Source organism: Acipenser ruthenus, chromosome 13 (genome assembly GCF_902713425.1).
Source record: "Acipenser ruthenus chromosome 13, fAciRut3.2 maternal haplotype, whole genome shotgun sequence".
Classification (NCBI taxonomy): domain Eukaryota; kingdom Metazoa; phylum Chordata; class Actinopteri; order Acipenseriformes; family Acipenseridae; genus Acipenser; species Acipenser ruthenus.
This window is the reverse complement of record NC_081201.1, coordinates 14,906,362-14,921,361: the sequence shown is the minus strand read 5'-3', so window position 1 is coordinate 14,921,361 and position 15,000 is coordinate 14,906,362. Positions and strand designations below refer to the sequence as shown.

General features: G+C 49.4%; 3 non-coding genes across 3 annotated transcripts; all 3 read right to left on the bottom strand.

The window, feature by feature from the left end:
• Nucleotides 1-2,560: 2,560 nt before the first annotated feature.
• LOC131697305 (U5 spliceosomal RNA) lies at nucleotides 2,561-2,675 on the bottom strand. The gene has a single exon (XR_009307151.1). It is a non-coding gene; the product is annotated as a U5 spliceosomal RNA (small nuclear RNA).
• Nucleotides 2,676-3,177: 502 nt separating this feature from the next.
• On the bottom strand, nucleotides 3,178-3,371 carry LOC117972014 (U2 spliceosomal RNA). Its single transcript, XR_004663286.2, has one exon. It is a non-coding gene; the product is annotated as a U2 spliceosomal RNA (small nuclear RNA).
• Nucleotides 3,372-8,947: 5,576 nt separating this feature from the next.
• On the bottom strand, nucleotides 8,948-9,141 carry LOC131697049 (U2 spliceosomal RNA). Its single transcript, XR_009306931.1, has one exon. It is a non-coding gene; the product is annotated as a U2 spliceosomal RNA (small nuclear RNA).
• Between the last annotated feature and the right edge of the window lie 5,859 nt (nucleotides 9,142-15,000).

Sequence of the window (15,000 nt, the reverse complement as noted above, 5' to 3'; positions counted from 1 at the left end):
TCCAGACCCCAAGCCCGAAAGAACAGGAGGAGGAAATATCAGCTGTAAAAAATAAAGCTTTGTGATCTGAAAAGAAAACTGGTAAAGTAGAACAGCTCTGAACCTTAAACACAGGAGAAACAAAAAAGAAATCAATACGTGATGCTGAAGACCCGTCTGCTCGGGCCCAAGTAAACATCCCAGCCTGTTTGCCCACATCCACCAATCTAGCAGACTTCACCATGTCACTTAAAAAAAGGGATGATTTATCCAGTTTAACACTAGATGAACCAGATCTACCATCTGAATCAATTACACAATTAAAATCCCCCACCAGAATAACAGGCTTAGAAACCACCAAATAGGGAGGAACCAACTGAAATAAATCATATCTTTCATTTTTACAGGGGGATGCATATACATTAATTAGCCTGGAAGGGAAATCCTTGTACAGAATATCAACTAATAATAGACGGCCAGGTACCACTTCTTTCCTTTCCAGAATGTTGAAATCTTTCCCCTTAAAAAGAACTGCCACCCCCGAGGATTTACAATCATTCCCCCCAGACCAGATGGAAGGCCCATAAGACCACCACTTAGACAGATTCCGAGCCCCATGAGGAATGGAACACTCCTGTAAAAAAAAGACATCACAATTCTGAGAAGCCAAAAAAGAAAGAACAGAGACCAACCTAACAGTGCTTTTTACACTGCGAACATTAATGGACATATACTGTAGGCTGATCATTAAAAAGGGAAAAAAAACAAACAACACCACAAAAACACAAAATATTAAGAGTCTGGCCTACCCGGGCCATCTTTAGGCATACCGGTGATGCTACAGAAAACCTCTACATTCCCGAAACACATGTCTTCCGAGTCCACGGAGGCAGGGGAGAAGGCATCAATGTCAAGACCTGGACTGGCACCTCCACCCGAGCCAACTGAAGAGTCAGAAGTCCCGAAGGACTCAAAAACCTGAGAACTTCCTGGCACCCCCCCAGAGCCTGAGGACTCCGTAAAGTCTGAGATATCCACATTACCAACAACATCAGCAGAAACTGACACTCTGGAATCAGATCTGCTGATTTTTGTAGGCTGTTCATCCTCCGAGACTATCTCCTTCCTCCTACTCTTCACTCTGGGATCACGAAGCACTGAAGAATACATCACCGTTGACTCCTGGGTCTCCATGATCTCACCCCACGAACTACAGTCACCAGCAACCCCCGGGGGTGCTCCAGCAACAGCAGCTGCAAGGACACGGGAAGCCTGGCTGAGATCAACATCCTTACCAGACACAACAGGACCAGTCTCAGCCACGACGCCAGCAGAATCTGCAACAGAAACAGAAACCACAGGGACCACGGCAGCAGCAGAAGCAACAGGAACCGCAACGGGGCCAGCCACTGGAGCAGCAGGAGGAGCAGCAGCAGGACCCGTAGACAGACTAGCAACCGGAGCAGTGCCCACAGCATCGGACACCTCTCTAGATATGGAAGTCCGAACAGCTAAACCAGAACAGGCAGCCTTTGGAACCTCCGAAGCCGAACGCGCAGCCTCCGCATAACTGCGAACCCTGGATGGACAGTTCTTAAAAACATGCTCCCGAGAACCACACAGATTACACTCCACAGGAGCCACACATCCGGATGCTGTGTGTCCCTCTGTCTGGCATTTCCTGCAGAAATCAGCCACACAGGCCTCTGCGGTGTGCCCCTCCCTTCCGCACTTCCGACATCTTATCGGCTGACCCGGATAGTATAAATACCCCCTGTTCCCGCCAATTGAGAAAGAGGCTGGTGGATGTATCACCCCTCCTTCCACTGTACTGCAGGGCCGTAGCCTTACACGGAACTGTCTCTTAGCGTTCCAAATCCCCAGTGTGTCTCTAATTTTGGAACCGGGGCTTAAAACATCACAAAACCTTTTCAAAAAGGTGGCAATGTCTGCATCTTGTACATAGGGGTTGTACATGTGAACAGTTAAGGGTCTAATTTCCCTTACAAACAGTGGCTCAATCACAAAATCCAACAAAGGAGCAGAGTTTTTACCTTCAAGACATCGCTTCCATACTAGTGAGCAGGTACTTGCAGTTGCAAATGTCACGTCGAAAATCCCACGAGAGGTGACATCCTGGAGGCAGTAGATATCAGCAGTAGAACATCCAAGATTTTCCAGCACGATCTTTTTTGCGAAATCCGTCCTTCCCAGCACCGGCAGCACACCATCTTTCTTCTTCAAGTTAAACCTCACCGTGTTAAGCAATCGCACCCCTTGGGCCGATGAATCTTCCGCCGTCGCCATCGCCTTCTCCTTCTTCACACAATCCTCTGCTGCGGTCACGCCACATACATTGGATCTGAGCCAAGAGGCCGAGAAGCGATGCCCACAATGGTTTTGACCAAACGCCCCGGGCGCGGCCGCCCGCCGGAGCTGCCGGGGTACTCGCTTCTTGGACTGAGGGGAAAAATGGGAAAAAGAAAAAAAAAAGAAAAAGAAAAAAAAAGGTGCCAGGCTCTAATTATTAACACGGCCGGCGCCGCTGTGCTCGTTCTGCTTTTAAACCCATGTCGAGCCCCACCCCGAGGGGCAGGGCTAGCCAAAAATTGCATTGAACTCATAAATGCTCCTCTCCACGGAAATCTTTAGTAAAAGGCGAAAGATTTATTCGAACTGAAGAGAAGCCAGAGTGTGGTTTTACTGGTAGCCCAGCCCTTCCGGCCGGCCCAAAGGCCTTCTCCTCTACCCGGCGGCAAGGCCAAACAAAACCAAACAAAACAGGGAACTCTTCCCAAAACGCAAGTGCCGTTCGGTCCCGGCAAAGGGGCGCTTTGCTGCTGCTGCCGCCTTGAAAGCGAGGGCTCCTTGCCCCACTAAACAGCTCCGTTTCTGCTTTACCGCTGCGCTCGTCCTCCTCCTCCCACGAGCGCAAGGCCTTCTGGGTACACTGGCCTGCTGCGTGAGCAGAGCAGACTGTCCATCAGTTAGGCAGGCCTGCCTTCCTTATTTGGAACAAACAAACAAACAAACAAAAAAAAAAAAAAAAAAAAAAAAAAAAAAAACAACAAAAAGAGCGGGAAAAAATACAACCCAGAAAAAGGGAGAGGGAGAGGCTGGCTAGCGCTCTCTCTGTCTCTCTGTCTCTCTGTCTGCCTGTCTGTCTGCCTGTCTGCCTGCCTCTCTCTTTTTTGACCTTTCTTGTGCACCGTTCCCGGAGGTACTGCAATACCGGGTCGATGCGTGGAGTGGACGGAGCAAGCCCCGGTTCCATCTCCTGCTTCCAAAAATCAATTTAATATAGACGGGTCCCCCTATGGGGGACGTATCAGATATTAAACTGATAAGAACAGATACTACACTTGATCTGAGCCAAGAGGCCGAGAAGCGATGCCCACAATGGTTTTGACCAAACGCCCCGGGCGCGGCCGCCCGCCGGAGCTGCCGGGGTACTCGCTTCTTGGACTGAGGGGAAAAATGGGAAAAAGAAAAAAAAAAGAAAAAGAAAAAAAAAGGTGCCAGGCTCTAATTATTAACACGGCCGGCGCCGCTGTGCTCGTTCTGCTTTTAAACCCATGTCGAGCCCCACCCCGAGGGGCAGGGCTAGCCAAAAATTGCATTGAACTCATAAATGCTCCTCTCCACGGAAATCTTTAGTAAAATACTCTTTTATTGAGATTTTACATTTTTTACATTTACACCCATTCGTTTTTTCATTCATTTTACATTTCTTTTAAAGATGACATTCATGCATACAGACATACATTTTGTTTTAAAAGCATTTAAAACACATTTAAAAACACCAAGACAATTGTGCTTTGTACATGGTTAAAACAGACACAGATTAAAATCAACATGAAAAAAACCTGTGCTGTTTTAAAAGTGACTGGAAAAAAAGAACCATCTATAAAAAACCAGTGCTTGTGAGGGCCGGGGAGTGCTCTCTAAAAGTTCAAAAGTGAACATAAAACTATATTACTAAAACAGGGACAGGGGAAAAGGGACAGTGTGTGGAACAGTGAGTTAAAATTCTAAAATTTTAAAACACTTAAAATGTAACTTTTAATAGTTTACATTAAAAATCTTAAAGATACATAAAACAAAACAAAACAAAATCAAATAAAACATTCAACATAAATCAAATAAAAGTCCATAAAACTGAAACAAAAAGACTACATAAAACCAGGGCACCGTTGAAAAACGGTCATGCCAGCTAAAAAGGGCGGAATGCTGGCATGACAAAATAAATAAAAGGCTTAGCGGTGCCCCGTAGTCCCGCTCCTAGGAGCTAGCGGTTCCAGTTTTTTCCTTTATTCCATCTTCACGTCCTGAAGTCCGGCGATCCTCCACTCCGCGCAGGCCTTGTCCTTCCCGAGGGTCCGGATGTCCAGAATTACAAAGTCCTTGATAAGAGTTTGTGCCCTTCTGGTCGTGGTGATAGTGTCTAGCTCCTGCTTGTGATAGACACAGACGTTACGGCCTTCCCACAGGATCTGCTTGACAACATTGATGACACGCCAAACGCACTTAGCTGTGCTGGTAGTGATTCCTCCCGCAGGCCCATAGAGCACAGTCTCAGCGGTCATCTTGGCCGTGTCAGCAAACCTGTTTAGGAAGACAGAGACAGAGAGCCAGACACTGCCAGCCACATCACACTCCCAGAAGATATGGGCTGGTGTTTCTCTCTTGCGGCACTTTGCATAGGGGCATGTTTCTACTTGGGCTAATCCCCTCCTGAACATGAACGCTCGAGTGGGGAGTGCACTGTGGACGGTGTTCCATGCTATATCCTTCTGGACATTACTGAGGCAGCTGTGAGACACATTCTCCCAGATTTTTTGGCTTTGGGTGAGGGAGAAAGTAGCTACTTTTTCAATTTCCTGGGAACCGGCAAGATATTTAGTTACAGCCTTGTATTCCCAGGAGGCCAATTTTGCTTTATCTAAGCCCAATTTATATATAGTGTCCCTTAAGGTTCTATAATACAATGGGGGGTCCCAGGAGTACGGCACGGTGTTATCAATAGTGCAGAGGCCCAAGGCCCTGAGACAGGTGGCAAAATAGAAACGATTCATGTAACATACCTTCCTGTCCAGGGCCTGGATGTTCTTGATAGTTTGCGTGAGCCCCTGCACTCGGGTGAGCTGCACAACGTCCGGGACCCCCTTACCTCCCTTCTTGTCGGCTTTACTCAGAGTGGCTCGCTTTACCCTCTCCATCTTGCTGCCCCAGATAAAGCGGTGGATAATGCGGTCCACCACTTTTTTGGTGGTCCTGTCTGGGGGAAAGATTTTTCCTACATAAGAGAGGATGGGGAACAGTATAGACTTGGTTATTAATACTCTACCCGTCATTGTTAAGGATCTTGTGCTCCATCCGCCAATCTTTTTACGGACCTGGTTAATGGCCGCCGTCCAGCTCTGGGCCCCCGAGCTATTGTTCTCGAAAATGAGGCCCAGAATCTTGATTTTGTCCTTTTTGACAGGGTACATGTCCGACAGTTCCCTATCTACCTGCCAATTTTTAGACACGTAGACTTCGCTCTTGGACTTATTAATCACTGCCCCGGTCGCCGTGCAGTACTTCTCAAGGATATTACTAATCCGAGGTACCGACGATGTGTTGGTGCAAATGAGTGACACATCGTCCATATATGCTGTTGTTTTGACCTGGACCCCGTTGGATCCAGGCAGCTGGAAACCAGTTATATTGGTATCCCTACGAATTGCCTGCAGGAGGGGTTCAATGCACACGACATATAGCAGTGGGGATAGTGGGCAACCCTGTCTGACCCCTGACTGGATAGATATTTTACCAGTCAGGTGCCTGTTCACCAAGACTCGGGTACTAATGTTTGTATATATGGTTTTAACCCACTCCCTAAGTCCAGGAGCGAATTTCATCTGGTCCATCACTTTGTACATATATTCATGGCTTACCCTATCGAACGCCTTCTCCTGGTCAAGGTTGAACAGGCAGAGGGGATGGTTCCGTTCTCTAGAATAAGCCAGAATGTCCCTTGTTAACATTAAAATATCCGTGATGGACCTCCCTGGGACGCCACAAGCCTGGTCAGGGCCAATGACCAAAGGGAGGTGTACTTGTAGCCGGAGCATCAGAGCTTTGGCTAGTATCTTGTAATCCACGCAAAGGAGGCTGATTGGGCGCCAATTCCGTAGATCTTTAACTTCCCCTTTCTTATGAAGGAGAGTAATTACACTCTCCCGCATAGAAGGGCCCAACCGCTTCTCCCTGTAGACCGCTCTGTAGACCTCCGCTAAATGGACTTTTAGCGTGTCCCAAAAAAGATGGTAATACTCACCCGGGATGCCATCTGGACCTGGCGTCTTACCGGTGTTCATGGTCTTAACCGCCTGGGTGAGCTCCTCCAGCGTGAGTTCTGGGTCCTTCTCCTCCTCCTCCTCGTCCCGCACTGAGTCAGGCTCCAACTGGCTCAGGAACCACTCTATCAGGGTGTCATCTGTAGCTTTGATGTTATACAGGTCCCTATAGAAGTTCTCTACCACTTTTTTCACTCCCTCACTATCCTCTACTATCCTCCCCCTGCTGTCGAGCATGGAGGACATCAAGTGCCGCTTCTCCCTCGTTTTCTGGAAGAAGAAGCGAGTACACTTTTCGTCTTCCTCCATTTTTTGCACTTTTGCATTGTGCATGACCTTTCGTTGTTCCTCCCTACAAAGCACTGAAAGATCTAGCTTGGTCTGGGCTATCTCGTCGCTTACAGGGAACCCCCGAAGCTGAAGCAGGCTCAGACGCTGGAGGGCAGCATTCAGGTATTTATATTTGGCCCTCCTTTCTTTTGCTTTCCTCTTGCCTGCTGCTATGAAATAACCCTTAGTTCTCATTTTGACCATCTCCCACCACTCTATAGGGGAGTTGAATAGGTCACGCAAAGTGGTCCACTCAACAAGCCTGCTCTTATAGGCTGCAGCTATGGAGGGGTCATCGAGTAAGGAGGTGTTTAATTTCCAGACCCCTGACCCCATCTGGGAGGTCTGAGGGACCTGCAATGTTACCTGCAGGAGCCTATGGTCGGAGAAGAAGACGGCCTGGGTGTCTACTGCCGTCTTCGTAAGGGAGCTGGTATGCAGGACGAGATCTATACGGGAGAAGGAGGTCCCAGATGAGCTCACCCAGGTAAAGGGAGGCACCAGGTCCTTACCTGCATCACACAGGGAAAAATCAAATATTACGGAGGACAAAACTCTACTAGAGCGGTCGTTGCGTGGCCTGCTCCGGTCTACGTCCCTCAGAGCACAATTGAAGTCACCTGACACGATGACGGGTACGTTCCCCAGCAGGAGTGGACGCAGCTGTGGAAAAAATTGAACTCTTTCGTTTTGGTTAGTGGGTGCGTAGACATTGACCAGTCTGAGGGGAGTGTTGTTGTATGTCACATCCACGCTCAGAATTCTACCAGGTTCTACCTCCCTGCTGCTGCGGGAGGTAATAAATGGGTTTTTAAACAGGATACCTACTCCGTCGGCTCTGGCTATGTTGGAGCCCGACCAGAAGGAGTCCCCCAGGGTCCAACTCTCCTTCAGGTCCCTATAATCAGGGCTCGACGAAATACCACACTCCTGCAGAAAGATGAGATCTGCTTTCAAGTTAGCTAGATAGTTTAGTACATCAAATCTTTTTTGTGTCTCCCTGATGCTCCTGACATTAACAGACACACATATCAGGGCCATCAGGGTAGCTAACAAGAAAAGGAGTCGCTGCGTCCACCCCATAGCGACTATGATTGGGAGGTCGGGACACTCTTCCTACTCTTAGCTCTACGCTTGCTTCGAGGGGGCTTGGGCTTATTTGCAACTCCCATCACCCCTGAGAAGGTACTCACTGCTGCCTCGTCCAAGAAGGCACCGTCTTTATATGCACAGTACGTGGAGTTGTTGGGGCTATTCAACTCCCCACAAGGTAAGTCTGGTGGAACTTGCTCAGGGCCCCTCGGAACGTGTGGGTCAGCTTTGTCCTGGGGGGGGGTTATGACAGACAGCATTCTTTGGCTGTTACCGTCTGTTGAATTGGAGCTGTTAGCAGACTTCTGGCTTACCGCGTCCAGGGGTATTCCCATGTCCTCCAGTGCTGTATCTAGGAGGACCTCTAGGGGGCCCCTGGTTTTGCCCATACAAGGGAGGGGGTCAAGGATGCTTTGAAGGGAGGCCCTTCGCTTGAAGAGGGTCATTGCTACCGAGGTACTGCTGGTCAGGGAAGGTGTTGACCCCGACCTCTCCCTCGGTGCATTAGTGAACACCTCTTCTGCGAGGTGTGCTAGGGTATGTGCCAACAACTGGGAAGGCTGGCTGGGGATGCCCTGGCTGGCTGCTACCTGCCCACTAGGCGGCAGTGTAGCCGTCCCACTCGCCTCCGTCTTTAGTAAAAGGCGAAAGATTTATTCGAACTGAAGAGAAGCCAGAGTGTGGTTTTACTGGTAGCCCAGCCCTTCCGGCCGGCCCAAAGGCCTTCTCCTCTACCCGGCGGCAAGGCCAAACAAAACCAAACAAAACAGGGAACTCTTCCCAAAACGCAAGTGCCGTTCGGTCCCGGCAAAGGGGCGCTTTGCTGCTGCTGCCGCCTTGAAAGCGAGGGCTCCTTGCCCCACTAAACAGCTCCGTTTCTGCTTTACCGCTGCGCTCGTCCTCCTCCTCCCACGAGCGCAAGGCCTTCTGGGTACACTGGCCTGCTGCGTGAGCAGAGCAGACTGTCCATCAGTTAGGCAGGCCTGCCTTCCTTATTTGGAACAAACAAACAAACAAACAAAAAAAAAAAAAAAAAAAAAAAAAAAAAAACACAACAAAAAGAGCGGGAAAAAATACAACCCAGAAAAAGGGAGAGGGAGAGGCTGGCTAGCGCTCTCTCTGTCTCTCTGTCTCTCTGTCTGCCTGTCTGTCTGCCTGTCTGCCTGCCTGCCTGCCTGCCTGTCTGTCTCTCTCTTTTTTGACCTTTCTTGTGCACCGTTCCCGGAGGTACTGCAATACCGGGTCGATGCGTGGAGTGGACGGAGCAAGCCCCGGTTCCATCTCCTGCTTCCAAAAATCAATTTAATATAGACGGGTCCCCCTATGGGGGACGTATCAGATATTAAACTGATAAGAACAGATACTACACTTGATCTGAGCCAAGAGGCCGAGAAGCGATGCCCACAATGGTTTTGACCAAACGCCCCGGGCGCGGCCGCCCGCCGGAGCTGCCGGGGTACTCGCTTCTTGGACTGAGGGGAAAAATGGGAAAAAGAAAAAAAAAAGAAAAAGAAAAAAAAAGGTGCCAGGCTCTAATTATTAACACGGCCGGCGCCGCTGTGCTCGTTCTGCTTTTAAACCCATGTCGAGCCCCACCCCGAGGGGCAGGGCTAGCCAAAAATTGCATTGAACTCATAAATGCTCCTCTCCACGGAAATCTTTAGTAAAATACTCTTTTATTGAGATTTTACATTTTTTTTACATTTACACCCATTCGTTTTTTCATTCATTTTACATTTCTTTTAAAGATGACATTCATGCATACAGACATACATTTTGTTTTAAAAGCATTTAAAATACATTTAAAAACACCAAGACAATTGTGCTTTGTACATGGTTAAAACAGACACAGATTAAAATCAACATGAAAAAACCTGTGCTGTTTTAAAAGTGACTGGAAAAAAAGAACCATCTATAAAAAACCAGTGCTTGTGAGGGCCGGGGAGTGCTCTCTAAAAAGGTTCAAAAGTGAACATAAAACTAGATCTAAAACAGGGACAGGGGAAAAGGGACAGTGTATAAAACAGTGAGTTAAAATTCTAAAATTTTAAAACACTTAAAATGTAACTTTTAATAGTTAACATTAAAAATCTTTTAGATACATAAAACAAAACAAAACAAAAATCAAATAAAACATTCAAAATAAATCAAATCAAAATCCATAAAACTGAAACAAAAAGACTACATAAAACCAGGGCACCGTTCAAAAACGGTCATGCCAGCTAAAAGGGGCGGAATGCTGGCATGACAAAATAAATAAAAGGCTTAGCGGTGCCCCGTAGTCCCGCTCCTAGGAGCTAGCGGTTCCAGTTTTTTCCTTTATTCCATCTTCACGTCCTGAAGTCCGGCGATCCTCCACTCCGCGCAGGCCTTGTCCTTCCCGAGGGTCCGGATGTCCAGAATTACAAAGTCCTTGATAAGAGTTTGTGCCCTTCTGGTCGTGGTGATAGTGTCTAGCTCCTGCTTGTGATAGACACAGACGTTACGGCCTTCCCACAGGATCTGCTTGACAACATTGATGACACGCCAAACGCACTTAGCTGTGCTGGTAGTGATTCCTCCCGCAGGCCCATAGAGCACAGTCTCAGCGGTCATCTTGGCCGTGTCAGCAAACCTGTTTAGGAAGACAGAGACAGAGAGCCAGACACTGCCAGCCACATCACACTCCCAGAAGATATGGGCTGGTGTTTCTCTCTTGCGGCACTTTGCATAGGGGCATGTTTCTACTTGGGCTAGTCCCCTCCTGAACATGAACGCTCGAGTGGGGAGTGCACTGTGGACGGTGTTCCATGCTATATCCTTCTGGACATTACTGAGGCAGCTGTGAGACACATTCTCCCAGATTTTTTGGCTTTGGGTGAGGGAGAAAGTAGCTACTTTTTCAATTTCCTGGGAACCGGCAAGATATTTAGTTACAGCCTTGTATTCCCAGGAGGCCAATTTTGCTTTATCTAAGCCCAATTTATATATAGTGTCCCTTAAGGTTCTATAATACAATGGGGGGTCCCAGGAGTACGGCACGGTGTTATCAATAGTGCAGAGGCCCAAGGCCCTGAGACAGGTGGCAAAATAGAAACGATTCATGTAACATACCTTCCTGTCCAGGGCCTGGATGTTCTTGATAGTTTGCGTGAGCCCCTGCACTCGGGTGAGCTGCACAACGTCCGGGACCCCCTTACCTCCCTTCTTGTCGGCTTTACTCAGAGTGGCTCGCTTTACCCTCTCCATCTTGCTGCCCCAGATAAAGCGGTGGATAATGCGGTCCACCACTTTTTTGGTGGTCCTGTCTGGGGGAAAGATTTTTCCTACATAAGAGAGGATGGGGAACAGTATAGACTTGGTTATTAATACTCTACCCGTCATTGTTAAGGATCTTGTGCTCCATCCGCCAATCTTTTTACGGACCTGGTTAATGGCCGCCGTCCAGCTCTGGGCCCCCGAGCTATTGTTCTCGAAAATGAGGCCCAGAATCTTGATTTTGTCCTTTTTGACAGGGTACATGTCCGACAGTTCCCTATCTACCTGCCAATTTTTAGACACGTAGACTTCGCTCTTGGACTTATTAATCACTGCCCCGGTCGCCGTGCAGTACTTCTCAAGGATATTACTAATCCGAGGTACCGACGATGTGTTGGTGCAAATGAGTGACACATCGTCCATATATGCTGTTGTTTTGACCTGGACCCCGTTGGATCCAGGCAGCTGGAAACCAGTTATATTGGTATCCCTACGAATTGCCTGCAGGAGGGGTTCAATGCACACGACATATAGCAGTGGGGATAGTGGGCAACCCTGTCTGACCCCTGACTGGATAGATATTTTACCAGTCAGGTGCCTGTTCACCAAGACTCGGGTACTAATGTTTGTATATATGGTTTTAACCCACTCCCTAAGTCCAGGAGCGAATTTCATCTGGTCCATCACTTTGTACATATATTCATGGCTTACCCTATCGAACGCCTTCTCCTGGTCAAGGTTGAACAGGCAGAGGGGATGGTTCCGTTCTCTAGAATAAACCAGAATGTCCCTTGTTAACATTAAAATATCCGTGATGGACCTCCCTGGGACGCCACAAGCCTGGTCAGGGCCAATGACCAAAGGGAGGTGTACTTGTAGCCGGAGCATCAGAGCTTTGGCTAGTATCTTGTAATCCACGCAAAGGAGGCTGATTGGGCGCCAATTCCGTAGATCTTTAACTTCCCCTTTCTTATGAAGGAGAGTAATTACACTCTCCCGCATAGAAGGGCCCAACCGCTTCTCCCTGTAGACCGCTCTGTAGACCTCCGCTAAATGGACTTTTAGCGCGTCCCAAAAAAGATGGTAATACTCACCCGGGATGCCATCTGGACCTGGCGTCTTACCGGTGTTCATGGTCTTAACCGCCTGGGTGAGCTCCTCCAGCGTGAGTTCTGGGTCCTTCTCCTCCTCCTCGTCGTCCCGCACTGAGTCAGGCTCCAACTGGCTCAGGAACCACTCTATCAGGGTGTCATCTGTAGCTTTGATGTTATACAGGTCCCTATAGAAGTTCTCTACCACTTTTTTCACTCCCTCACTATCCTCTACTATCCTCCCCCTGCTGTCGAGCATGGAGGACATCAAGTGCCGCTTCTCCCTCGTTTTCTGGAAGAAGAAGCGAGTACACTTTTCGTCTTCCTCCATTTTTTGCACTTTTGCATTGTGCATGACCTTTCGTTGTTCCTCCCTACAAAGCACTGAAAGATCTAGCTTGGTCTGGGCTATCTCGTCGCTTACAGGGAACCCCCGAAGCTGAAGCAGGCTCAGACGCTGGAGGGCAGCATTCAGGTATTTATATTTGGCCCTCCTTTCTTTTGCTTTCCTCTTGCCTGCTGCTATGAAATAACCCTTAGTTCTCATTTTGACCATCTCCCACCACTCTATAGGGGAGTTGAATAGGTCACGCAAAGTGGTCCACTCAACAAGCCTGCTCTTATAGGCTGCAGCTATGGAGGGGTCATCGAGTAAGGAGGTGTTTAATTTCCAGACCCCTGACCCCATCTGGGAGGTCTGAGGGACCTGCAATGTTACCTGCAGGAGCCTATGGTCAGAGAAGAAGACGGCCTGGGTGTCTACTGCCGTCTTCGTAAGGGAGCTGGTATGCAGGACGAGATCTATACGGGAGAAGGAGGTCCCAGATGAGCTCACCCAGGTAAAGGGAGGCACCAGGTCCTTACCTGCATCACACAGGGAGAAATCAGATATTACGGAGGACAAAACTCTACTAGAGCGGTCGTTGCGTGGCCTGCTCCGGTCTACGTCCCTCAGAGCACAATTGAAGTCACCTGACACGATGACGGGTACGTTCCCCAGCAGGAGTGGACGCAGCTGTGGAAAAAATTGAACTCTTTCGTTTTGGTTAGTGGGTGCGTAGACATTGACCAGTCTGAGGGGAGTGTTGTTGTATGTCACATCCACGCTCAGAATTCTACCAGGTTCTACCTCCCTGCTGCTGCGGGAGGTAATAAATGGGTTTTTAAACAGGATACCTACTCCGTCGGCTCTGGCTATGTTGGAGCCCGACCAGAAGGAGTCCCCCAGGGTCCAACTCTCCTTCAGGTCCCTATAATCAGGGCTCGACGAAATACCACACTCCTGCAGAAAGATGAGATCTGCTTTCAAGTTAGCTAGATAGTTTAGTACATCAAATCTTTTTTGTGTCTCCCTGATGCTCCTGACATTAACAGACACACATATCAGGGCCATCAGGGTAGCTAACAAGAAAAGGAGTCGCTGCGTCCACCCCATAGCGACTATGATTGGGAGGTCGGGACACTCTTCCTACTCTTAGCTCTACGCTTGCTTCGAGGGGGCTTGGGCTTATTTGCAACTCCCATCACCCCTGAGAAGGTACTCACTGCTGCCTCGTCCAAGAAGGCACCGTCTTTATATGCACAGTACGTGGAGTTGTTGGGGCTATTCAACTCCCCACAAGGTAAGTCTGGTGGAACTTGCTCAGGGCCCCTCGGAACGTGTGGGTCAGCTTTGTCCTGGGGGGGGGTTATGACAGACAGCATTCTTTGGCTGTTACCGTCTGTTGAATTGGAGCTGTTAGCAGACTTCTGGCTTACCGCGTCCAGGGGTATTCCCATGTCCTCCAGTGCTGTATCTAGGAGGACCTCTAGGGGGCCCCTGGTTTTGCCCATACAAGGGAGGGGGTCAAGGATGCTTTGAAGGGAGGCCCTTCGCTTGAAGAGGGTCATTGCTACCGAGGTACTGCTGGTCAGGGAAGGTGTTGACCCCGACCTCTCCCTCGGTGCATTAGTGAACACCTCTTCTGCGAGGTGTGCTAGGGTTTGTGCCAATGACTGGGAAGGCTGGCTGGGGATGCCCTGGCTGGCTGCTACCTGCCCACTAGGCGGCAGTGTAGCCGTCCCACTCGCCTCCGTCTCTGCCTGCGAGGGCAAGACTGGGGACTTTGTGTGGACATTAGCTGGTTTTGGATCTATGGGGGCCACCTGCAACTTGCTGTCTTTGATCCTGATCTTCTTTCTTTTCCCCCCCTCGTCTCTACCCTTTCTTTTCCCCACCCTCTGCTGGTTCTTCACTCCCTTCCCCTCCTTCTCACTCTCACTTTCACTGTCGCTTTCGCTTTCCTCCCCCACGGACTCAATCCTTATGGCGTCATAACGAGAGCCGAGGGGGAGTGCTGGCGCTGAGAGGGCCCTACTCAGGGGGGGGCCGCTGCTGGGTCCGGGCTCCCTCCCTGCCTCGTGTTCTGCATCAGAGGAGCTACTGGAGGAGCTAGTGGAGTAGCTGTTGTACTCTCTCTCTGGGCTGGGGGAAGGGGTCCTCGTAAAACGGGACATGTCTCGGGGGCGGGGGGGTGAGGGGGGTGCTGGTGATGATGGTGGTGCTGGAGTCTGGATCTTGGATACTGTTGGTGGTGATGTGGACTGATCTTTGTTACTTGCTCCCTCTTCCTGCTCAGGCCTAGGCTTGTTCGTATTTGCCTTGCTGGCTCTGGCCATGTTGGCATAGGAAGAGGGGCAGTCCTTAAACAGGTGCCCCTTCTTTCCACACAAATTGCACTGCCTCTCTTCTCTGCAGTGGCTGGTCTCGTGGGGGGCGCCGCAGTTCCTGCACTTGACTACAGTACACGCGGCCGCCAGGTGTCCTAATTCCCCACATTTCCTGCAGAGTTTTGGCATCCCATTATAGAATACCAGCCCTCTGTTGGGCCCTAACACTATGGAGTTTGGAATGTGGCGGACGCCTCCAATGCCCGATGGATCAACATTAA